Below are 25618 nucleotides of genomic sequence, written 5' to 3'. Positions count from 1 at the left end.
TGGAAACAGGCCCTTCGGCCCAACATGTCCATGTCGCCCAGTTTATACCACTAAGCTCGTCCCAATTGCCTGCACTTGGCCCATATCCCTCTATACCCATCTTACCCATGTAACTGTCCAAATGCTTTTTAAAAGACAAAATTGTACCCGCCTCTACTACTGCCTCTGGCAGCTCGTTCCAGGCAATCACCACCCATTGAGTGAAAAGATTGCCCCTCTGGACCCTTTTGTATCTCTCCCCTCTCACCTTAAATCTATGCCCCCTCGTTATAGGCTCCCCTACCTTTGGGATAAGATTTTGACTATCTACCTTATCTATGCCCCTCATTATTTTGTAGACTTCTGTAAGATCACCTCCAAACCTCCTACTCTCCAGGGAAAAAAGTCTCAGTCCATCCAACCTCTCCCTCGAAGTCAAACCATCATGTCCCGGTAGCATCCTCGTAAATCTTCTCTGCACTCTTTCTAGTTTAATAATATCCTTTCTATAATAGGGTGACCAGAACTGTACACAGTATTCCAAGTGTGGCCTTACTAATGTCTTGTACAACTTCAACAAGACATCACAACTCCTGTATTCAATGTTCTGACCAATGAAACCAAGCATGCTGAATGCCTTCTTCACCACCCTATCCACCTGTGACTCCACTTTCAAGGAGCTGTGAACCTGTACTCCTCGATCTCTTTGTTCTATAAATCTCCCCAACGCCCTACCATTAACGGAGTAGGTCCTGGCCCGATTCGATCCACCAAAATGCATCACCTCACATTTTTATCGATGAAACTCCACCTGCCATTCATCGGCCCACTGGCCCAATTTATCAAGATGCCGTTGCAATCCTAGATAACCTTCTTCACTGTCCACAATGCCACCAATCTTGGTGTCATCTGCAAACTTACGAACTATGCCTCCTAAATTCTCATCCAAATCATGAATATAAATAACAAATAACAGCGGACACAGCACCGATCCCTGAGGCACACCGCTGGTCACAGGCCTCCAGTTTGAAAAACAACCCTCTACAACCACTCTCTGTCTTCTGTCGTCAATCCAATTGGCTACCTCACCTTGGATCCCGTGAGATTTAACCTTATGTAACAACCTACCATGCGGTACCTTGTCAAAGGCTTTGCTGAAGTCCATGTCGACCACATCTACTGCACAGCCCTCAACTATCTTCTTGGTTACCCCTTCAAAAAACTCAATCAAATTCGTGAGACATGATTTTCCACTCACAAAACCATGCTGACTGTTCCTAATCTGTCCCTGCCTCTCCAAATTATATAAAATTTCTGTAATTATATAAAAGGTAATTACAGAAATTACCAACAGGTTGGAGCATCCGTTCTTTCTCTCTCACACCCACTATTTCTCTGTCTGTAATATTCAGACTCTCACAGTCTGTCTGTCTGTCTCTCTGTCACCCTCCCCCTCCTCATTCACCCTCTCCGTGTCTCTCTCCCTCGACACTGTATCTCCCTCTTTCGTTCTTCACTCTCCCTCTTACTCTCTCCCTTTATTCTCCATTTTTCCCCACCTCCACCTCTACTCTCCACCTCTCTCATTCACTGACTCTCTCCCTTTCTCTATATCTCACCTTCACTTTCACTCTTCCCCTTTACTCATTCTCTTGGCCCTTGCCACTACACTCTGTGCCACTACACTCTCTGCCACTACAATATCTGCCATTACATTCTCTGACCCATCCCCATCTCTCTGTCCCTCTTTCTCTGTCTCTGTCTCTCGCCCTCTGACCCATCCCCGTCTCACTCTCTCATAAGAACATAAGAAATAGGAGCAGGAGCAGGCCAATCGGCCCCTCGAGCCTGCTCCGCCATTCAATAAGATCATGGCTGATCTGATCCTAACCTCAAATCTAAATTCATGTCCAATTTCCTGCCCGCTCCCCGTAACCCCGAATTCCCGTTACTTTTAGGAAACTGTCCATTTCTGTTTTAAATGTATTTAATGATGTAGCTTCCACAGCTTCCTGGGGCAGCAAATTCCACAGACCTACTACCCTCTGAGAGAAGAAGTTTCTCCTCATCTCAGTTTTGAAAGAGCAGCCCCTTATTCTAAGATTATGCCCCCTCGTTCTAGTCTCATTCATCCTTGGGAACATCCTTACCGCATCCACCCGATCAAGCCCCTTCAAAATCTTATATATTTCAATAAGATTGCGTCTCATTCTTCTGAACTCCAATGAGTAGAGTCCCAATCTACTCAACCTCTCCTCATATGTCCACCCCCTCATCCCCGGGATTAACCGAGTGAACCTTCTTTGTACTGCCTCGAGAGCAAGTATGTCTTTTCTCAAGTATGGACACCAAAACTGTATGCAGTATTCCAGGTGCGGTCTCACCAATACCTTATATAACTGCAGCAATACCTCCCTGTTCTTATATTCTATCCCCCTAGCAATAAAAGCAAACATTCCGTTGGCCTTCTTGATCACCTGCTGCACCTGCATACTAATTTTTTGATTTTCTTGCACGAGGACCCCCAGATCCCTTTGTACTGCAGTACTTTCCAGTTTCTCCCCATTAAAATAATAACTTGCTCTCTGATTTTTCCTGCCAAAGTGCATAACCTCACATTTTCCAATATTGTATTGCATCTGCCAAATCTCCGCCCACTCACCCAGCCTGTCTATATCCGCTTGTTGTTTTTTATGTCCTCCTCACTCTCTACTTTCCCTCCCATCTTTGTATCATCTGCAAACTTTGATATGTTACACTCGGTCCCCTCCTCCAAATCGTTAATATAGGAACACCACTGGCGACTGGTTACCAGTCCAAGAATGAACCATTTATCCCAACTCTCTGCTTCCTGTCAGATAACCAATCCTCCACCCATGCCAGAATATTACCCCCAATCCAGTGATTCTTTATCTTGAGCAATAATCTTTTATGTGGTACCTTGTCGAATGCCTTCTGGAAGTCGAAATACACTCCGTCCACTGGTTCCCCTTTATCCACCCTGTACGTTCTATCCTCAAAGAACTCAAGCAAATTTGTGAGACATGACTTCCCCTTCATAAAGCCATGCTGACTTTGTCCTATTAAATTATGTTTATCCAAATGTTCCGCTACTGTCTCCTTAATAATAGACTCCAAAATTTTACCCACCACAGATGTTAGGCTAACTGGTCTATAATTTCCAGCCTTCTGCCTACTACCCTTTTTAAATAAGGGTGTTACATTAACAGTTTTCCAATCTGCCGGGACCTTTGCCGAGTCCAGAGAATTTTGGAAAATTATTACCAAAGCATCCAAAATCCCTACTGCCACTTCCCTCAAGACACGAGGATGTAAGCCATCAGGTCCAGGTGATTTATCCGCCGCGAGTCCCATTAATTTACTGAGTACCAATTCCTTAGTGATTTTAATCGTGTTTAGCTCCTCCCCCCCCCCCCAGAGCCCCCTGTTTGTCCAGTGTTGCGATATTCTTAGTGTCCTCTACCATAAAGACTGAAACAAAATATTTGTTCAGCATTTTTGCCATCTCCATGTTTCCCACCATTAATTTCCCGGTCTCATTCTCCAAGGGAACTAAGTTTGCCTTAGTCACCCTTTATTTTCATATAACAAAAGAAACTCTTGCTATCTGTTTTTATATTTTTTGCGAATTTATTTTCATAATCTATCTTCCCTTTCTTAATCAATCCTTTCGTTACTTTTTGCTATCTTTTGAAGACTTCCCAATCTTCTATCCTCCCACTAAGTTTGGCTACCTTATATGTCCTTGTTTTTCGTCGGATACTATCCTTAATTTCTTTACTTAGCCATGGATGGCTGTCATTTCTTTTACACCCTTTTTTCCTCAGTGGAATATATATTTTTTGAAAGTTGTAAAATAACTCCTTAAATGAACACCACTGCTCATGTACCGTCTGACCCAATTTTCCCAGTCCACGTTAATCAATTCCGCTCTCATACCATCATAATCTCCTTTATTCAAGCTCAGTGCGCTTGTTTGAGAACCAACCTTCTCACCCTCTAATTGGTTATGGAATGTAACCATGTTATGGTCACTCATTCCAAGGGGATCCTTAACTAGGACATGAGTTGCTTGCCCCCTTGTATGATCAGTTACAGACTGCTCAAGAAATCCATCCCTAATACACTCAATAAACTCTTCCTCAAGGCTGCCCTGCCCAATTTGATTTGTCCAGTAAATATGATAGTTAAAATCCCCCATAATTACTGCTGTTCCCTTCATACATGCCCCGACTATTTCCTGATTAATACTTCTTCCAGCAGAGTTGCAACTATTAGGAGGCATATATACTCCGCCCACTAGTGCTTTTTTCTCCTTATTATTCTTTATCTCTACCCACACTGTTTCATTATCCTGATCCTTTGTCCCAATATCATTTCTCTGTATTACAGTGATTCCTTCCTTTACTAAAATAGCAACCCCACCTCCCCTTCCTTCCTGCCTGTCCTTTCTGATTGTTAAATACCCTGGCATATTTAATTCCCAGTCGTTGTCACCCTGCAGCCATGTTTCTGTAATGGCCACAAGATCATACCCATACGTAGTAATTTATGCCGTTAACTCGTCCATTTTGTTACGAATGCTACGTGCATTCAGATAAAGAACTTTCAATTATGTTTTGTGACACTTAGTTCCTGCTTTTTCCTTTTTTAACACTTTACCTTTTACTCCATACGTTCTGTCCCTTCCTGACACGCTTTCCTCTGTCTCCATGCTCAGGTTCCCAAACCCCTGCCACAGCTTTGATGCTGGGTTAATCGCCTTACGCCTTCTAGTTTTTATTTTATCTGTCGTGCCTAAAGTACACTTTCTTTCCGCTGCTCTACGCTTTTCTCTTTCATTTGTTCTTGAACAACTGTTTGTACTATTTGTATTGTAGATTTCCCCTGGGTCTTCCCCTCTCTTGCTGATCTCAACTTTATTCCCTTATGACTCTCCCGATACTCTCTAAATCTGTCACTTTGTCTGCCTCTGACCCTCTCCCATTGACATCCTCTGATTATCTTTCATTCCCGGTCATTCACCCTCTACTCTCTTTCTCTCTCTCTTCCTTTCCCCGTCTCTCTGCCTCTACACTTCTCTCCATGTCTCTACTCGCTCTGTCTCTCTATCTCCTTCCCTCTACACTCTTAGATCCATTCCCCTCTCTCCCTTCCTTGTTGCTCTGTCTCCCCTGTTTCTCTCTCTTTATCAGTCTGTTTCTCCCTCTGTCTGTCTCTTTCTTTCTCCCTCACGCCCACTTTTTCTCTCTCTCAATTATTCTGACGCTTACAGTCTGTCTGTCTCTCTGTCGCTCTCCATGTACTCATTCTCCCTCTCTATGTATCTCTCTCCCTGTCTCACTCCCTCTAATTTGTCTCTCATTTTCCACTCTCCTTCTATACTCTCCTTCTTCAGTCTCCGTCTCCACTCTCCTTCTCTGACCGATCCCCGTCTCTCTCTCTCTCTCTCGCTTCCTCCCACCGCCCTCTCTGTCTGTCTGTCTGTTTCTCCCTCTGTTTGTGTCTTTCATTCTTTCTCCCTTACCATCTGTGTGTCTCTACCTCTCTGTCTCTCTCTCCCTACTGATTATCTGCCTCTCTATCACTGTCTCTCTGTCCCCCTCTCCATCTCTTTCTCTCCCCCCCCCCCATCTCCGTCTCTCTCTCCGTCCTCCTCTCCGTAACTCTCTCCGTCTCTCTCTCTCATTCCCTCAATTATCTCTGCCTCTATCCCCCTCTCTCTCTGTCTCTCTTTCTGCCTCCCCTATTTATCTCTATCTCTTGCTCTCTCTTCTCTGTTTGTCTCTCTCTTTGTCCCCTGTCTGTCTGTCTCGTTCTCTCTCCCCAACTATATGAATCTGTCTTTATTTTTCTCTCTCCCTCCCCCTGCCCATTTCTCACTCTTCTTTTGGATGCGTCTCTTTCTCTTGCCTCTTTCTCTGTCTCTCTGCTCTGTCACTGCTGGTCAGCAGCGGCCCCTGCTGGTGGTTGTGGTAGGTGATGACATTGACCAGGAACACAGGAACAGGAGGAGGCCATTCAGCCTCTCGAGCCTGTTCCGCCATTCAATGGGATCATGGCGGATCTCTGACCTAATTTCACATACCCACCTTAATCCCATAATCCCTGAACACAGGGTTAACAAAAATATATCAACCTCAGATTTAAAATTAACAATTGATCTCGCATCAACTGCTGTTTGCGGAAGTGAATTCCGAACATCGACCACTTTTTGCGTGTGGAAGTGTTTCCTAACTTCACTCCTGAAACTTCTGGCTCGATTTGTTCGGCTCTGACCCCGAGTCCGAGATTCCCCAACCAGTGGACATAGTTTCTCTCCATCTCCCCTATCAGTTCCCGTTAATATTTTGAAAACTTCGATGAAATCACCCCTTCGTCTTCTAAATTCCAGAGAATACAACCCGAGTTTGTGTAATCTCTCGTCATAATTTAACCCTTGAAGTCCAGGTATCATTCTACTAAATAAAAGGTCCAAACTGAATTTTAACAGCTCGGTATTTTTTAATGACTGCCATACAAGTAAAGATTAACTTTTAAAAATGGGGTCTCTCATATTATTCCTTATTATATTAGTTTTTGGTTGTTGAAAAAGAATTAAAATTACAATATTATTTTTTAAAACTTTTCCCTTCTGTCTCTTTAATGTAATTCAATGATTTCTTTGGCTTTTTATTATTATTGTTTTTATTTGCAATGACATACAGAATGCGAACTTTAAAGGAATGAAGTCTGCTTGCTTGTTTGAGCAATGCAGCCTGATTCTGTGGGCGGGACTCTCGTCCTTACCGATTTTGTGGTCGTGTCTTTTTCTCACACAGCTTTCCAGCTGCGCAGCAAATCACGCTGCTCAGAGGCTGGGTTGATTGTGCCCAATTTTTGTAAAGTTCAAATTCAAGCAATTCATCGCCACAGAGCCGACAGTAAGTATTTTTGTGAATTTAATTCGCAGGAGCTGTGGTGAGCGTTGCCTCGCCGCTCGCAGCGATTTCTGGCCCAATGTCTTCTGCCGCTCTGCAACTTGTAAACCAGATCAATAAATACCCCTTAGTTCCAAGAGCTTCAACTTTAGCTAACAGCCTCTTCTGAGGGACTTTATCGAATGCCTTTCGGAAGTCCATACAAACAACACCCATAGACAATCCCCGCTCCACCATTTTATTCACCTCCTCAAAACAAATCCATGCTGGCTCTTCCTGATCAGCTGAAAATGTTCAAGGTGTTCAGTCACTATCCTTAATTATAGACTCTGGTAATTTCTCGAAACCAGATGTTTGGCTAATTGGTCTATAATTCCCGATTTTCCTTCTGTCACCTTTCTTAAATAGTGGAGTGACATGTGCAATTTTCCAATTTAGATCAATGTTCATACACCGTTAGGATATGAACTAAATCTGGCTCATTACCCATTGTTAAATCTAATATGGCCTGCCCCCTTGTTCGCCCTCGGACTCATTGTTGCAGAAAGCTTTCCTGAACACACGCAAAAAATTCATTACCTTTCTGACATGAGCTCGTCTGTTTATCCCAATCTATATGAAAGTTGAAATCTATTCCCCATTAAAACCACTCTGCCTTTGCTGCATGCTTGTCTCATCTCCGCATTTATACATTCTGCAACTTCACAGCTTCGACAAGGGGGCCCATGCACAACTCCCACTACAGTCTTGTCCAGGACACGGGATGAGTCCCGGAGTTCCCACATGGCACAGGTCGTGCATTCGACAGGTTTGAGCTACCCTGCCATGCCTTAATATATTCGATTAACTTAAACAAAGCAAAAACAAATTACGGTTATTTTTGTTTATTTTACTCTAGTTAAGTAGTTTAAGCTTTAATTTTAATGAGCTTCCAGGAGTTTGATACTTCAAGCTTTTAATTCAATTTTACCCAATTCCCCAAATCAGAGGAAAAAACCGAAGACTCGCCAGCCATTCACCGACCTGGGCGCGGAGTAACAGCGCATCACGCGACATAAGCCCAAAACGGCCCTTATCCAATTTTTCCCCCAACGTTTCCTGTTTGCGCCAGTCGACAGGATTCGGATATGGTACCTGGCACATGGGGCCACAGGAAGAAAGATTGCATTTCGATTGCGCTCTTCACCACCTCGGACGTCCCAAAGCGCTTTACAGACAACGAACCACTCTTTGGAGTGTAGTCACTGCTGACATGTAGGAAACGAGGCAGCCAATTTGCACACAGCAAGATCCCAAACACAGCGATGTGACAATGACCAGATAATGTGTGCTAGTTATGTTACTGGAGGGATAAATATTGATCAGGGTAGCAGGGAGAACGAATTACTCTTCAAGGTGAAGACAAGGTGATTGTATCAGTTCGAGTTTGGACCTTTGTAATGTTTTTATTTCCTTATTTTTATCTTCTTCAGATTCCAACTGATCAGAAAACTGACAACTGAACTCTGAATGAAATTTCGATAAATCTACCACGCAAAATAAACAATGTTAGAAATAAAGAAATAAACCGGATTGAGACGGTTCACTTCACTGAAACGTCTAATTCCGGTTAAACCGGCGCGGCGGAGTCACAGCAGCTCATCGCTGATCTGCACCTCAACTCCATTTAGCGAAACAGAAACTGGAAAACTCATGTTTCGAGACGAGTTCACTAATTTCCTGAAAAATGAATATCACGAAACCAGCAAAATATTCCCTGCCCTGATTAAACACACAGCAAGGGACTGTGTCGAATATATAGCAAGAAATCGGCGATTTTATTATTACACGGATAGAATACCGTGCTCAATATTAACATTAACACTGAGCGCTTTTCCCCGTGGTGCGGGACCCCGTCCGCGTTTATATTTAGAAAAAAAAAATCAGAAAATAATAATCTCACCCAGCAGAATTGGGGATTGTTCGTATTTTACAGGACAGGATGAGGCCACTCGGCCCGTCGGGCTTGGATAGTAAATTCTGTTCACATTCTCCGCTCGGTGTTGTTCTCCGTGTACATTTTTAATTTACCGATTTGTCTTTTGTTTCATTTCCCCTGACTCTATTTTGCAGACTGAGTGTGAAAGCGATTCGCATTGGAGGCGAAACATTTTGATCAAAGATTTGAACATTGTTTATTCTGATTGTCGGTTTCTCGGGACCCAGCGGGAGTTCAGTTGTCAGTTTCCGGATCAGTCGGAAACAGTGGAGCCAACTTGCTGCAAGAGAGAAAACAATAAATGAACAACATCAACAAAGCGAAAGGAAGAGAAAGAGACAAGCAGTGTATGAACCATCTCTGCCCAGCGTTTAGGATCATTTGGTGAAACAATTCGTCATCGGCTGCGTGGCCTAATGGATAAGGCGTCTGACTTCGGTATTAACTCGAGTTGTTATCAGAAGATTGCAGGTTCGAGTCCTGCCGCGGTCGTTTTACTCGCTGGGTGAAAAGTTGTCCAACGTGCGCCCGAACTGTTTTGCACCCGACCGTTTCGAACAGTCGGATGGAACAGAAATCCCTAAATTACTTTGCTTTCAGAAATTGACTCCACATTTTCAATATTGTCGATCTGGGTGCACGGGCAGGACATAGTGTCAAAGTGACTTTATTTCCACTGTTTGGATTCAGAAATGGTCGGCGAATCCATTGTGCTCTGTCGGTATGGGTCCGAATCCCATCCGTGTCGTTATTGTATTGAACTTTTGTTACGGCCCTGCGTAAGTTTTGTGCAATCAAAATGGGCTTGAAAGCAATTAATACCAATCCGACACCGGTGTTTGAAGTCTGTATCCCTGGATTGTTTATATTTTGTTGAAATGGAGAGGGACAACTTGTCTTATCAACCATGATGTGGAGATGCCGGTGATGGACTGGGGTGGACAAATGTAAGGAATCTTACAACACCAGGTTATAGTCCAACAGTTTTATTTTCAAATAAAACTGTTGGACTATAACCTGATGTTGTAAGATTCCTTATATTTGTCTTATCAATTAAGACTTTCTAAAATTTAAATGCTCTACAGCTATATTGCCGTTTGTGTGAGAATATATACACCAGGTAGACTAGCGCTAATACACATTTCCGAATATAAAACACACACACATTAGACTATTGTGCAATATTTGTAGGAGGTCACCCACAGGAGGAGGTCAGGGCCTGGTGTATCACAGACATTACTCACCAACATTTTGTGGGAAGAGATGAGAAATGTAATTGGATAAGACCAGATAGTCTGGAGAGAGTGTGGAAATACAACAGGATGAATAGAGCTCGATATAAGATGTACTGACATGGGATAAGGAAGAGAAGATCATGACTGATACCCATGGTTTCCCATGCAGAGACTGATGAACAAAAGATTGATGTTATTGCGCAGACGTATTGAGGGAGAAGGCGCAACAAAGTGGCTTGGCAAATGTATCAATACCATAACGGTAGGAAATAATTCAAAACATGTGGGCGCCGTGGCTCAGTGGTTCGAACACCTGTTCTATAAACCGAATATCTTGGGTTCAAATACCAGCAGTACATTTCACAAAATTCTCCACAATAACATCTGGGGGTTTGTGTAAAGAATTGGGCCGAGTTGTACCACAAACTAGTCAAATAACAGCCTAACATAGCCATGCTGACGGAATCATAGCGTTAAGCCAATATCCCCGACTCTTTGGGTGAGACGAGTCAGACACCAATCACAGGTTAAAAAAAAGACGTCAATATTTTCCCCTGGGTCCCCACTCAGAGAGCCAGGGACAGCTCCCTCAGACGGCTGGGCGAATGCACCGTCCAGCGCTGAGCCCCAGAGATTACAAAAGTCCCAGGCTCGAGCTCGGGCCTGCAGCTGAGGTTCGACCTCGGCTGGACTTGGGCTCAGTGCCCTCGGGCTTGGTTGGGGGTTGGGGGTTTGTGGGGACAACATGTGAGGAAGAGAGTGTGCCAGGCAGCACTTCAAACTGAGGAGTGGGTGACGAGGAAATTGATTAGAATGGTGCCAGGGATGAGGGACTCCAGTTCTGGGGAAAGACTGAAGAAGCTGGGGTTGTTCCCCCGAGAGCAGTGAAGGTGAATTACATTGAATCACTTTGAGAGCACAGAACAGGGACGGCCCATCAAGGCCATGCCGGTGTTTAAGCTCCACACGAGCCTCCTCCCTCCCAACTTCATCTCACCCTATTCTTCTATTCCTTTCTCCCTCATGTCTTTATCTGCTGTTCGCCCCAACCACTCCTTGTGGGAGTGAATTCCACATTCTCACTACTCTCTGGGTGAAGAAGTTTCTCCTGAATTCCCTTCCTGTCTTAAATGTCTTTGTATCTTCTTCGATCTCTCCTTCCAATGTCCTGCCCACCTTGCTGGTCTCTGTGGTAAATAGAAACATCGAAAATAGGAGCAATAGTAGGCCATTCGGCCCTTCGGGTCTGCTCCACCATTCAAAATGATCATGGCTGATCGTCTAACTCAGTAACCTGTTCCCGCTTTTTCCCCATATCCCTTGATCCCTTTAGCATTGAGAAATATATCTATCTCCTTCTTGAATACATCTAATGGCTTGGCCTAACTGCCTTCTGTGCGAGAGAAATCCACAGGTTCACCACCCTCTGAGTGAAGAAATTTCTCCTCGTCTCGGTTCTAAATGGCATACCCCGTATCCTGAGACTGTGACCCCTGGTTCTGGACTCCCCAGCCATCGGGAACATCCTCCCTGCATCCAGTCTGTCTGGTCCTGATAGAATTTTATATGTTTCGATGAGATCACCTCTCATTCTTCTAAACTTTAGTGAATATAGGCCGACTCGACCCAATCTCTCCTCATACGTCAGTGCTGCCATCCCAGGAATCAGTCTGGTAAACCTTCGTTGCACTCCTTCCATGGCAAGGACATCCTTCCTCAGATAAGGAGACCAAAACTGCACACAATACTCCAGATGTGGTCTCACCAAGGCCCTGTACAACTGCAGTAAGACATCCCTGCTCCTGTACTCAAATCCTCTTGCAATGAAGGCTAACATACCGTTCGCCTTCCGAACGGCTTGCTGCTCCTGAATGCTCGCTTTCAGCGACTGGTGTACAAGGACACCCAGATCACGTTGCACCTCCCCTTTTCCCAATCCATCACCATTCAGATAATAATCTGCTTTTCTGTATTTACAACCAAAGTGGATAACCTCACAAATACTGCGGCAAAGTAATTATTGAATATTCCCGCCATTTCCCTGTCATTACCTGTGAGTTTATCCTATGTATCCCTCAGTGGCCCGATCCCTATCCTGATTTTTCTTCTGTTATTTATGTGTCTGTCGAATCATTAACTATTTTTATACTGCTTGATAATTTAATTCAACCTCGTCGTTCCTCTTTGCTTTCCGAATTGTTTTTTTTACTTTGTTCCCAATCTTCTCACGTTCCCTTTTCTCATCCTCTCCGGTATTGTCGAAGTACTCAGCGTACGCCTTTTTCTTTAGTTTTAATTTTATTCATTATTCGCGGGTGACTCACCTCCTGACTCCCCAAAGCCTTTCCACCATCGACAAGGCACAAGTCAGGAGTGTGATGGAATACTCTCCACTTGCCTGGATGAGTGCAGCTCCAACAACATTCAAGAAGCTCGACACGGTGAAGGTTCCCATCTCTCTCTCTCTCCTCCCCTGAAGGTGCTGACTCTGGCTGGGTTCAGTTCTGCACTTACTGGTTCCCCTCTCTCTCCTCCCCTGAAGGTTCTGACTCTGATTGGGTTCAGTTCGACACTCACTGGTTCCCCTCTCCCTCTCTCTCCTCCCCTGAAGGTGCTGGCTCTGACCGGGTTCAGTTCCACACTCAGTGGTTCCCCTCCCTCTCCTCTCCTGAAGATGCTGAGACTGGCTGGGGATATATGCTCTCCCCCTCATTTCGACATTACGTCCCACCCTATTGCTGCCGGTAAGCTGTCCATCTGTGGTATCTCCCACTTTTGGCGACGGACTCTCTCTGACCAGTCACCTTTTCTCGTTCATTTAAAGACGGTCCCTAATCTGTCACTATTCTACTTCATTTGCAGATTCTCCCAAACCCGTCACCATTTTCCTTCAATTCCAGATACTCCCTGACCAGTCACTATTTATCCTTCATTTGAAGATTCACCCTGACCTCCTTCATTTACAGACACTCCCTGATGAGTCACTATTTCTCATTCAGTTACAAACATTACCTGACCCGTCACCATTTCTCCTTCATTTAAGGACTCTCCCTGACCCGTCACCATTTCTCCTTCATTTAAAGACACTGTCTGACCAGTCACCATTTCTCCTTCATTTAAAGACTCTCCCTGACCCGTCACCATTTCTCCTTCATTTAAAGACACTGTCTGACCAGTCACCATTTCTCCTTCATTTAAGGACTCTCCCTGACCCGTCACCATTTCTCCTTCATTTAAAGACACTGTCTGACCAGTCACCATTTCTCCTTCATTTAAAGACACTCTCTGACCAGTCACCATTTCTCCTTTATTTGCAGTCGCAACCTGACACGCCAACATATTTCCTTCATTTACAGACACTCCCTAACCAGTTACTTCCTCTCTCCGCATCTCCCTCCAGATGTCCGTTCACTTGTGAACAAGGCCCTTGTCATCCACAACCTTATTGCGGGTGGCTGCATCTGGAAACATAGGAACAGGAGCAGGCCACACCGCCCCACGAGACTGTTCCGTCATTCAATTAGACCATGGCTGATCTGTATCTTAACTCTATCTGCCTGGCTTGGTATCATAAATCATAATACCCTGGCCAAACAAAAATCTATCAATCTCAATTTTCAAATTTTTAATTGACCCCCAGCCTCAACAGCATTTTGGAGTGAGGAGAGTTCCAGATTTCCACGACCCTTTGTGTGAAGAATTCCTTCTGACATCACCCCTCAACGGCCCAGCTCTAATTTTAAGGTGATAACCCCTTGTTCCAGACTCTCCCAACACAGAAAATAGTTTCTCTGTATCTACCCTATCAAATCCTTTAATCACCTGAAACACCACAATTCGATCACCCATTAATCTTGTATATTCAAGTGAAGACAAGCCGAGTCTATGCATCGATTCTCATAATTTACATAAGTGATCACTGTAAGTGCAGGATAGAAATTCAGAACAGACAGTTTTAGTTTGTGTGGAACATTATTTTCTCCATAGTCCCAAGAAGATGCAAATCCCCCGTCCCACACTCTCCCTCTTTGTTCCTATTAATCTGCAAATCCACCGTCCCACAGTCTCCCACCTTGCACCTATTAAGCTCTAAATCCCCCGTCCCACACACTCTCCCTCCTTCCTCCTGTTAAGCTGTAAATCCCCCGTCCCACACTCTCCCTCCTTGCTCCTATTAATCTGTAAATCCCCCGTCCCACACTCTCCCTCCTTGCTCCTATTAATCTGTAAATCCCCCGTCCCACACTCTCCCTCCTTGCTCCTATTAAGCTGTAAATCCCCCACACACACACTCTACCTCCTTGACACGTCCTCACTGTTTGAAATCCAGATTCATCGCAGGCTCTAATTTTCTGCCTTTCTCTCCTGAAGGTGCAGCGTGATGGTGGGGTTCGGCCCCAGTCACTGTCTGCCCTCCAGTATTAGGCCAAGTGGTAATTCTGCACTTGTGAGCCTATGCAGTGAACTGCCGGTATTTCGACCATCGGCAGCCGCCGTCTCTGGCTGATTCTCTCCGGCAAAGCTGAGGCCAACGGTGGCAGATCAACAATAACCTGCATTCACACTGAGCGGAGTCTCAGCAACACCGAGTGCGGCTCAGGCCCCGAATCAGAGCAGGGGGACCCGGCGGACTGGCGGGCGGGGGCCCCGGACATGTATTAAACCGATCACCCAACGCCTCACAAGTCCAACCCGCCGCTTCCCGATTTCTTCTCCCGTTTCCACCGAGTCCGACTCGAGACAAGAGACAGGGCAGCGGCGCTCCCAGAATGCGGGGCGGGCCTGGGGAGCTTGCGCCGTCTGAGCGGAAATGCAGCGCCTTGGAGAGATAGAGGGGTTTCTGGGGCGCGGCGGATTGTGGGGCCGGCGGCCGCCATTAGTCGCCGGGCGTCGTTCAGTGTTTTATTGCCCGCGTCGCGCACAGAACCGTTTCTCGAAATGCAGACTGAGGAGTTCAGAGCCGGTTTGCTGAACAGACACTGACCGTACAATGTAGAACAGTGTTTTTCAAAGTATTTTTCTCGTGACCCAGTGAAAGAAAAACACTTCCCCCAGGGACCCAAAACAATAATATCTTCTGACTGGAGTTTTCATCAAATCCCAATGGAGGACAATCCATGCTCGCTCTTCACTTCACTTCACTTCAAGTAATAACTAAAATTAGACATCGACGTTACTTGAAAAATATTTTAAATACAGTATTAATAAAGTAAAAAAAGATCAGTTTGAGTTTCACTTTCTTAATGTGAAGGGTTGGACTGTCGCTTCTTCATGATCTCGTTCCAATCTGGATCACACGATGAAAGCTCCACACCCATATCAGGTGCGCTGTTGAGTCGGTTTCTTTCTCTTGTTTTTAACCTTGTCAAAGTCGAAAATCCAAGTTCGCACATGTAGGTTGTTGTTAAGGGCAGCAAAAACAGAACACTAATCTGACTTAACAGAGGATGTTCTTTGAAAATACTGATCCAAAAAGATGACAAACTGAATCACTTGTGGCGTGTTTTCAGTGTGCAATCACAGGTGAGTCGCACCAGCTCGTTTTCTTGCTCAGGCATCAAGTTTCGCTTCATTATTGATTCAGGGTTTTCGAAAACAAAATGACCTTTCACCCAACACTTTGCCTTCAAATTTTCAAACCTCTCTGCAGGGAAGTAGCGACTAAAATGATCAGACAGAGCAGCGAGATGGAACTGTATGACACATTTCATTTCATTCCCTTTTTCTTCATTGATGCTGTTCTCCTCAGTGTGTTGTAACAATGTTGGGAACAGGGAATAGCTCGGGCGATTACTTTTCACTCCGGTTTGCCACTGTTCAAATGATTTTTGAAAGTTTGTATTTGTTCACAATGTCGAAACAAGTCATTGCCTCTTCCTTGTAATTTCAAATTCAGAACGTTTAAAATTGAGAACATGTCAGCGAGGGATGACAACTTCATTAACCAACTGTCATCGTAAAACAAATTTGTCATGTTAGACTGTTTCTCTGCCAGAAAAATGTGAATCTCTTTCCTAAGGTCGGACACCCTTGTAAGCACCCTGCCCCGTGACAGCCATCGTACTTCAGTGTGAAACAGGAAATGAATGAGCTCAGCTCCCATTTCTCAGCATCACGCTTCAAAAAAGCTTATACTTCAGTGAGCTTCCTTTAATGAAATTAACAATTTTCATGATTTCCTTCATAATTGCCATAAGATCAGGGAGAATACACTTAGACGTCAAGGCTTCGTGGTGAATGAAACAGTGATTCCAAACATCATGGTCAGCTGCCTCAGATATTCTTCTCATGACTCCACTATTTCTACCTGTCATATTTGCTGCTCCATCACTTGGAATTCCTTTGCAATTAGCCCAGTCCAATTTGTATTTTCCATCTACACAGTCATGTAGTGCTTCGAATATTTGTGCTCCTGTTGCATTTGTTGATAAAGTTAGACAACACAGCCAAACTTCCATGAAGTCATCTTGCCCGACATATCTCACAGAAACTAACAGTGTTCCACAATTTGAAATATCAGCACTCTCGTCAAGTTGGATCGCAAAATCCGCGGCTGACTGTAACCGAGTAATAATCTTGGCTTCTGAATCCTCAGCAATGGAACATATTCGCCGAGACATTGTGTCATCACTGAGAGGAATGCTTCTCAATTTTTCAGCAGGCTTCTCGTCGAAGATTTCCGCACCATATCCAGAGATGCTGGAAGAATAAGTTTTTCGGCAACTGTAAGGGCCATTTTCTCTTTTGCCACACTGTATGCGACCAAATATGACACCAGTTGTGCCTAATCATTCAGAGCATTTGACCGATTAAGAACTGGTGCTGATAACTTTAATCCCCGTTGCTTCCTTTGAAAATATTCAAGCGGGTGATCAAAGAGTTCCCCATGTTTTGTTTCAAAATTTCTTTTTAATTTTGACGGTTTTAATCTCTCGTTTACGAGCACCTCGCTACAAATAACACACTGGGGCTTTGGATCATGGTTTGCGTTTGCACAATTGATGAAACCACATTTCAAAAAAGCCTCACTATACTGCCTCGTCTACGATTTGGTTTTCTTCTTAGTGGACGGTTCAGGCCTGGTCGACATGACAGAATTATGTCCCTCATTTCTCGAACTTCCTGTTGCAGACGACGTACTCACACATGTTGGTTTTATTGTCGGATGTGGATGGGTTTTAGAACTGTGTTTTTGAACTTCTTCGTTTTGTTATAAAATGATCAATTTTGCGGAATTAAGGTTTGGTAATTAAGCCGCCCCTGACTCCTTTCCCCGTGATACTGGGCCCAGACCAGCACCACTCACCGTGGCTTTGGCGGCGAGGAAGGGCGCGTCCTGGTTGATGCTCGGAAACACTAAACCTAACAGAATGACTATTCCACTGGAACAAGGTCATCGCTCCACAGAATGAAATGACTGTCTGTCATCTGCCCAACGGAAATTACCGAATAAAAACGTGAATGTAAACTTCAGTCCAACATTCAACCAATCAACGTCACGCAATCACAAGTTCTGACCACAAAACTGCCCGTGACATTTCATCTCGTTATGAAATAAATATTTGCCCTTTTCTTACTTAATGTCCAGTTATGGTTCATTTGATTTTCCTGGGTTTCTTTTGTGACCGTACCCATTTAATGGGAGTGAGCTAATCTTGCCAAACCGGCTCAGCATTCTCTGGCAAGCAGTTACCTGCCCTATAAGCTCCGCTGATAACCTGATGTCTGACGAATTTCCTTTCCATGTTCCATTACATTTATGCTTTTCTTTTTTGGGTTCAAACGAGGGGGCACAAAGTTAAACACAAAACAATTTGGCAACATGCAGGTCTCCGTATCAATGCAAGAGCACGCAGAAGGAATCCCAATGGACCAAACCCCTTCTCATTCACTGCCACTGGAAAAAAATCCAAACAGACCAAACCCTTTCCTATTCCTTCCCATTGCATAGAATCCCAAAGAGAAAAACCCTTTCACAGTGCAAGCCATTAAAGAGAGTGCGGTGCCCAGAACTGAACACAGTTCTCGAAATGAGGTCTAACCAGAGCTCTGTATAACTGTGACATAACTTCCACTCCTTTTTATTCCAGTTCCCTTGAGATAAAGATCAAAATTTGATCTCCATTTTACCTTATATTTTTTGTGATTTCTGTACTTGGACCCCTAAATCTCTCTCCTCCCCCACAGTTCCTTGCTTCTTGCCATTTAGAAAATACTCTGATCTATCTTTTTAAGGTTCAAAGTGGATGACCTCACACTTTGCCACGTTGAACTCCATCTGCCACTGTCTTGCCCACTCACTTATACTATCAATGTCCCTTTGCAACTTTCTGCTCCCATCTATAATGCTTACTGTGCCACCAAACTTAGTTTCGTCAGCACACTGGGTTATAAGGTTCTCTGCACAAGAACAGAACAAATAGGAGCAGGAGTCGGCCCAACGGCCCCTTGAGCCTGTTCCGCCATTCAATCAGACCATGGCTGATCTTCAACCTCAACTCCACTTTCCCGCCCGATCACCATATACCTTGATTCCCCTAAAATCCAAAACTCGATCGATCTCAGACTTCAATATACTCAACGACTGAGCGTCCAAAGTCCTGTGGGTGAGAGAATTCCGAAGATTCACAACCCTTTGAGTGAAGATTTTTTTCCGCATGTCGGTCCTAAATGGCCGACCCCTTATCTTGAGACTATGACCTCTAGTTCTTGACTCTCCAGCCAGGGGAATCAGCCTCTCAGCATCTACACTGTCAAGCCGTCGAAGAATTGTATACATTGCAATGTGATCACCTCTCTTTCTTCTAAACTCCAGCGAATGTAGGCCAATTTTACACACTATCTCCTCACAGTAAAACTGCAGCAAGTCCTCCTTACTCTTATATTCCAACACCCTTGCAATGAAGACGAATATTTTATTTGCCTTCCTCACTCTCATTGGACCCTTGGTAACTCACTATTTCTATTATGTTTTTCCTCCATTCCTTCTGCTGGGAAAATAAATCATTGTTGAAAACATTTCACTCCAATTATAACAGTTTGTGTTTGGGGAACAAAATCCAGCTGAACTGCAAACTTAGAGTTTCCTGAAAAAAGCGGATGAACGTTGAATTGCGATGGCCGGGAATCGAACCCGGATCAACTGCTGGAAGGCAACTATACTCACCACTATACCACCATCGCCGAAAAAAGTTATCAATAAAATGGTTCCCAACCATCAGATCCTGAACATCCACTGCAGGCTGTTGCATTTTTTTCTTCATTTGCACTGGTTTCTGACGGATCCATTCTCGCTCTGTTGCAGTTCCCGTTTCCGCCCAGTAGATGACGCCAAGCCCCAATCAATGGAAATTACACAACAGCCAATAATTCTTCACCTGATATCGGACTGAAGAGATAGTCGATCCCTGCAATACTTGACCAGTGGAAATACACTTTGCCGCAACTCACATCAGCCATTGTGTAACATTAAGTAATTTCATTAAATCATTCTGGTGACCTGACTACCAACTGGGCACAAATGGCAGCTTAATATTCAAGTCTATAAGATCGTTAGAAAGGACAGAGAAGTAGGGAAAGGAGGAGGAGTAGCAATATTGCTAAAGGACAATATTACATCAGTTGAAAGATAGAATATCAGTGAGGATGAGGGGGCAGTGTAAACACTCTGAGAGAGACTGATCAAAAGTGGCCCCACTGCACAACTCCAGAAGGTATAAGAAGGGCGAGTTGGGGAGGATTTCTTCATTCTTTGTGAAAGTGTTTGTGAGATTGTGGAAATGTCTGAAAGAGGAAAATCCGGTGGAAAAACTCGGGCCAAGGCCAAGTCTCGCTCATCCTGGGCAGGACTGCAGTTCCATGTGGGCCGTGTTCACAGGTCCTGCGAAAGGGGAACAATGCTGAATGTGAAGGTGCCGGAGCTCCGGTCTATCTGGCTGCTGTGCTCGAGCACCTGACGGCTGAAATCCTCGAGCTGGTTGGTAATGCGGCCCGCGACAACAAGATGACGCGCATCATCCCCAGACACCTGCAACTGGCCGTCCGCAACGACGAGGAGCTCAACAAGCTGCTGTGAGATGTGACCATCGCTCAGGATGGAGCGCTGCCTAATATCCAGGCCTGTTTCTGTGTCGTAATTTCGATGTAATTAGATGTAAATGCTCTTTTCAGAGCCACCCACTGTATCTGTGAAAGGGCTGGTTACTGTCTGAAGGGAGACGCTGATATCATGCTACCAGTGTTGCTTTGAGCTGCTTTTTTCTCGTTGTGGACGAGATGAGGTATTAATGGGACTGGAGTCGGGGCACCGACCACATTCCGATACTTTAAACGGTAACTTATGGACCCCAGTCCACACATCACCAGATTTGTTGTACTTATTTAAACTACTTGCCATGCTGGGCTCGTAAAGCATCACCAGAACTGCTCGACAAATCTTTCTTTATCTGCGGGATTCAGCGCTTCGCTCCGTTTCGGTTCTATTTTGTTGGATTATTCAAATAACTCATCAAAATCACTGGGGAATCACTGAAATGTAACTCTGTACAGAAACAAATAACAGTGAACGGCCTGGTGCCCAGGAGATCAGAAATATTATTCGCCTTTCGCCTTCTTGACGAGTAAACCGTGTTTCGAGTCCACCTACCCGCGTTGGTTCCATCTGGGGATCAAATAGAGAGGGCGGGAGGGGAGGAGTCAGAGTGATGGACAGAGCAGAGAGCGGCCTCTGATCTTCCAGCTCCACCTCCAGCTTTCTCCACCCGCCAATTTCAAACCGTTTATTGATAATAGAACCGAAACACAGCGGTCCGCACAAACCCTTGCAGACTCGGGCTTCATATTCAAGGATTCCCAGGAACCCGGAGCTTTTAAATAAACCCCGTTACAATTAACAGGCAGTAATATTCCTGCCGAAATACAGTCCCTTCGATAACAAGTCAAACCGTCTCCTTCCATTTCAGTCCCACACCCGATTCTATCTCCCCACATATCCCCTCCCAGACGGGTTCAGCGTTTTACAAACACCTTATTCTAGCTCATTTGGAGAATCTCATATGTTGGGGTTTGAGTTATGACGCGGAGTTTCTCCGCCAGTGTTACCGTCTCACAGAGACTCTCGCCCTGAATCTGTGAAAAGAAAATGACCATGAACTGGGAGTGGAGCCGAACACATCCCCAGTTACAGTGAGGCTCGGACACCCCATTCTCTCTGTTTTATATCAGACAGTATCCCACCTTCATGTCCAGCACTTGAGAGAGACACTTTCAGTCTTACACTTCCGATCAGTTTGTTCATATCACCCTCAATAACTGTATCCAACCTTCAAATACAGCACCAGAGAGTGAGAGAGAAAGGGAGACAGATACGGTGAGAGAGCGAGCGGAGAGGCACAGTGCCACAGTATCAGTTCCAGACCGACCTGTAAAGTTGCGTTTTATCCAGAAAATCCCGTTGGAGAGACAGAAGATGCATTCTTATCTCTCACGGATATACCAGAGACGGACACACTATTAATCCCACACTCAGGGACAGTACAGAGAGTGACAAAACAATGTGGGCCGAATTTAACCCTCTCTTGCCTGTTGTACTATATTCGGTTTTGCAGATCAGGTCCGTTCGTGATTAATCTCAGTGGCCGAGAGTTTCACTCTGATTATATTAATCTGGGACTGTTGCTGTCTGATATTAATCCTACACGGTCCCAGCAAATACACCGACTCCCGCTTTCCTCCCATGTTCCTCCAGGATTGGTTTGAGAAATCCTCCCTCCAGTTTCGGGTTCACGCGTTACTTTATCAGTAAAGGGACCAAGAATAAACAGAACCCATTGGCTCATTTCACAGCCGTCCACGTTATCTCTGATTGCCCCTTTACCATAAAAAGATACCGAGAGAAACAGCAGGGATGGAAACATCCAGTTGAATAGTGAGAGATTGTAAAGTCAGTCTGGATTCCAGCGTTCGGCACTGGTGGAATCCCATCTGTTTTCCATTCTGGTGCCTGTTCCTGCACTGCCTGTGGACCCCATTCCCTCTGACCTTTCCCCCACTTCCTTTGCTCAGACTCTGAAAAATTCCAATTGGGGAAAGTTTCCATCGATTTTGGTATTGCGAATTACACCAGATATCTGCGCATGCGTGATTCAGCCCCGCCCCCAGCGCAGCTTGCTGGTGAGCAGAAGAGCGCATGCGCGCTCCCCTCCCCCAGCTCGGCCTGTGGGCGACATTCCCTCAGTGAGCGGAAGAAGATGGTTTAAAACAGCCGGGAATGGAGAGATCACGGCCCCCGGGGGAAGGGAGCAAAGAGCAGCCTCGTTACAGCAGCTCATCGCTTCGGGACCGTTTCCGCAGATGGGCTCAGAGATCGGCATTGAGTCCGGGGGAAGGTCAGGGGGAGTCCGGGGTCTGTTTGTAAGAGGCGGAGTGGATCAGGAACTGGTCCCGGAACATGGAGTGAGCGGGGGAAGGGAGAGGGCATTCTCGGGCTGTGTGTGTCCAGGGTGTGTCCAGGGTGAGGGAGACAGAATGGGAAGAGCAGGTTGTTTGAAATCATTGCTGCTTTCTCTCCAAAACCAGTGGTGAATTGTTCCTGGTTTAGTTCCAGTCTCACCCTGTTTATTGTGATTGGACAGTGAACAGTGGAAACAGAGCCGGACAGTCAGGATATCGGGAGTTTTCCAAAGAGCATCTATTGCAGGCACCAGGTGACAAGTGTGAACACATTTTAAACAGCGGCTGTTATGTTTCGGTTGAACGGTTAGTTCCATGGTAGAGGGTATTAGAAACCTGACCTGCACAAAGGTCCCTGCCCCATCGGGTAGTGCCATTCATGGATCAGTGCAGGGGTTGTGTTGTGTCTGGATGTCACCAAATTATTGTCAAACAGCCCAACACACCTGGTGTGCAGAAGCTGAGAGCTGCAGTACTGCAGTGGAGTCAGACACTGACACTGTTTGTATCGCTGGTTTTCATTTGTGGATATTACAATGATTATTAACGGAGAGATTCAATTGATCACTTTTGTATTTTCCACTTCACCTGTTCTTGAGTTACAAGAGATACTTTTTCTTCCTGCAGTCAAATCCTTGAAGGACCCAGAATCAGTGTGATGTTTATTCCACCCGAGTCACAAGGAGCAGTCAGTGCAGCCAGCTCCTTCTCACACACAGTAAGTACATTATCACTCACAGAGCACAGAGACACAGACAGGTCATCAGTCCCACAGTGGAAATAGTCAGTCGCACACTGACCCCAATCCAACACTCAAACAGAGCAGGAGAGACAGACGTAATTTCCATTTCACAACGACTCAGTACTGCTGACCAGCAGATAAATAATTCCCAGTCCAAAATCACACCCAGTATCAGATTGAAAGGCACTGTGTCAATCTCTCTTTAGTTCAGCCTTAGCTACAAATTAAATACCAGATAGAACTGACACATGGCACTGATTGATAGGTACAGAATGAATCACAATAGTGTGCTCCAAGATTCAAATTAAATACCAGCCCACAACTCACACACATTATGAGTTTAAAGATGCAGTATTCATGCCACTATTGTACACTGAGATACAAATTAGATACCAGTTCAGATGTTACCCATTTTTGACTCACATATATGTCCAAAAACTTCATAGTGTCAGAATGAAATGTACAGTTTCAATTTATTCACTGCAGACTGAGGTACACATTAGATACCAGTCCAAAATTCTCATACAGTATAAGACTGAAAGAGAGAGTATCAAACCCATGAGTGCAGACTGAGCAACACATCACATACCAGTCCAAAAATCTCAGTGTCAGGTTGAAAGATACAGTATCAATTCCATAAGTGCAGATTGAGCTCCACATTATATACCAGTCCAAAATTCGCATAATGTATCGTACTGGAAGATACAGTATCAATCCCATTAGTGCAGACTGAGGTACACATTAGTTACCTGTCCAAAAATCACATTGTGTCAAATGAAAGGCACAGTGTCAATTCCTTTATTGCAGACAGAGGTTCACAACAGATACCTGTCCAAAAATCTGGTGCAGTATTATTGTGAAATATATAGTGTCGATGTGATTAATACAGAATGACCTACACGTTGCATATCAGTATAAAAATCTCACACAGTATTCGACTGGAAGATACAGTATCAATCCCATTAGTGCAGACTGAGGTATACATTAGATACCAGTCCAAAAGTCACATTCAGTGTCAAATTGAAATACACAGTATCAACTCCATTAGTGTAGACTGAACTACACCTTACAAACCAGTCTAAATATATTGCATAGTATCTGACTGAAAGGTACAGTATGAATTCCATTAGTGCAGACTGAGCTGCACATTATATATCGTCCAAAAATCTCATACATTATCATACTGAAACATACAGTATGAATCCTTTTAGTGTAGTCTAAGCTACACATAACAAAGCAGTCCAAAAATCCCTCGCTGTGTCTGACTGAAAGTTAGAGTGTCAATTCCATTGGTACAGGGAGAACCACACATCACACACCAGTCCAAAAATCTCATTCAGTGTCAGACTGAAACGTACAGTATCAATTCCATTAGTACAGACTGAGTGACACCGAACACACCAATCCAAAAATCTCATTCAGTGTCAGACTGAAACATACAATATCAATTCCACTAGCCCAGACTGAGCTACACAATAAATACCAGTCCAATAATTCCACAGTAAAAGGTTGAAGTGAACATTATCTTCACAGAGATTAAGATACAATCACACAGCAAAACTCACACACGTTGTTTGATTAAAACAAAATCCAAAAGCGTATCCATATTTACACATTAATGCCGGACAAAAGATTTGCATACATTTGTGAATTAAAGACACAGTTTCAAGCACCATACTGTAACCTGAAATAAGAATACAGAACAAATCCAGACTTGCACTTTTCCCAGAGACTGAGTTACAGAATGAATCCCATACTGAGATAAAATACCAGAGATTGAGAGATACCGAATGAATCCCACACTCACAGACAGCACCAGAGATTGACAGATACCAAATGAATCCCACACTCACACACAGTACCAGAGATTGACAGAAACAGAATGAATCCCACTCTCACGTACAGTATCAGAGACTGACAGACAGAGAATTAATCTCGCACTCTGATACAATCTGACATCTACTGGCCATAAGTGAGAACTGTAACAGAGTGGAACAAATTCACATCATCTGTCGTTGTCACAGATTCAGGACAATGTGCAATGTGAGGAAATAGTTTCTCTCTGTAACTTCTACTCTCGTATTTTTTCATATTTTGTCAGTGAAAAATTGGACAATTGATTCATAATAAAGTTTTTGTTTTGCTCATTCGAAAGTTGCTCCATTATATTTTACTCTACATTGCGCAATATTTCTGTCTGATTTCTCAGGACACGATTTATATCAATCCAAATAAACCGAACTGAAACACAAATAAAAACCGAGCGCAAATCTGGAAGTTTGAACGGCGACCG

The 25618-nt window shown here is 44.4% G+C and overlaps 1 non-coding gene and 1 pseudogene across 1 annotated transcript; one reads left to right on the top strand and one right to left on the bottom strand.

Annotated features, from left to right (window-relative positions):
• Window positions 1-9300: 9300 nt before the first annotated feature.
• On the top strand, window positions 9301-9390 carry trnar-ucg (transfer RNA arginine (anticodon UCG)). Its single transcript is given in 2 exon segments — window positions 9301-9337; window positions 9355-9390. It is a non-coding gene; the product is annotated as a tRNA-Arg (tRNA).
• Window positions 9391-15373: 5983 nt separating this feature from the next.
• Window positions 15374-18792, bottom strand: LOC137306974 (protein FAM200A-like; annotated as a pseudogene).
• Between the last annotated feature and the right edge of the window lie 6826 nt (window positions 18793-25618).

This window comes from Heptranchias perlo, chromosome X (assembly GCF_035084215.1).
Source record: "Heptranchias perlo isolate sHepPer1 chromosome X, sHepPer1.hap1, whole genome shotgun sequence".
Classification (NCBI taxonomy): domain Eukaryota; kingdom Metazoa; phylum Chordata; class Chondrichthyes; order Hexanchiformes; family Hexanchidae; genus Heptranchias; species Heptranchias perlo.
This window is presented reverse-complemented; position numbering and strand designations above follow the sequence as displayed.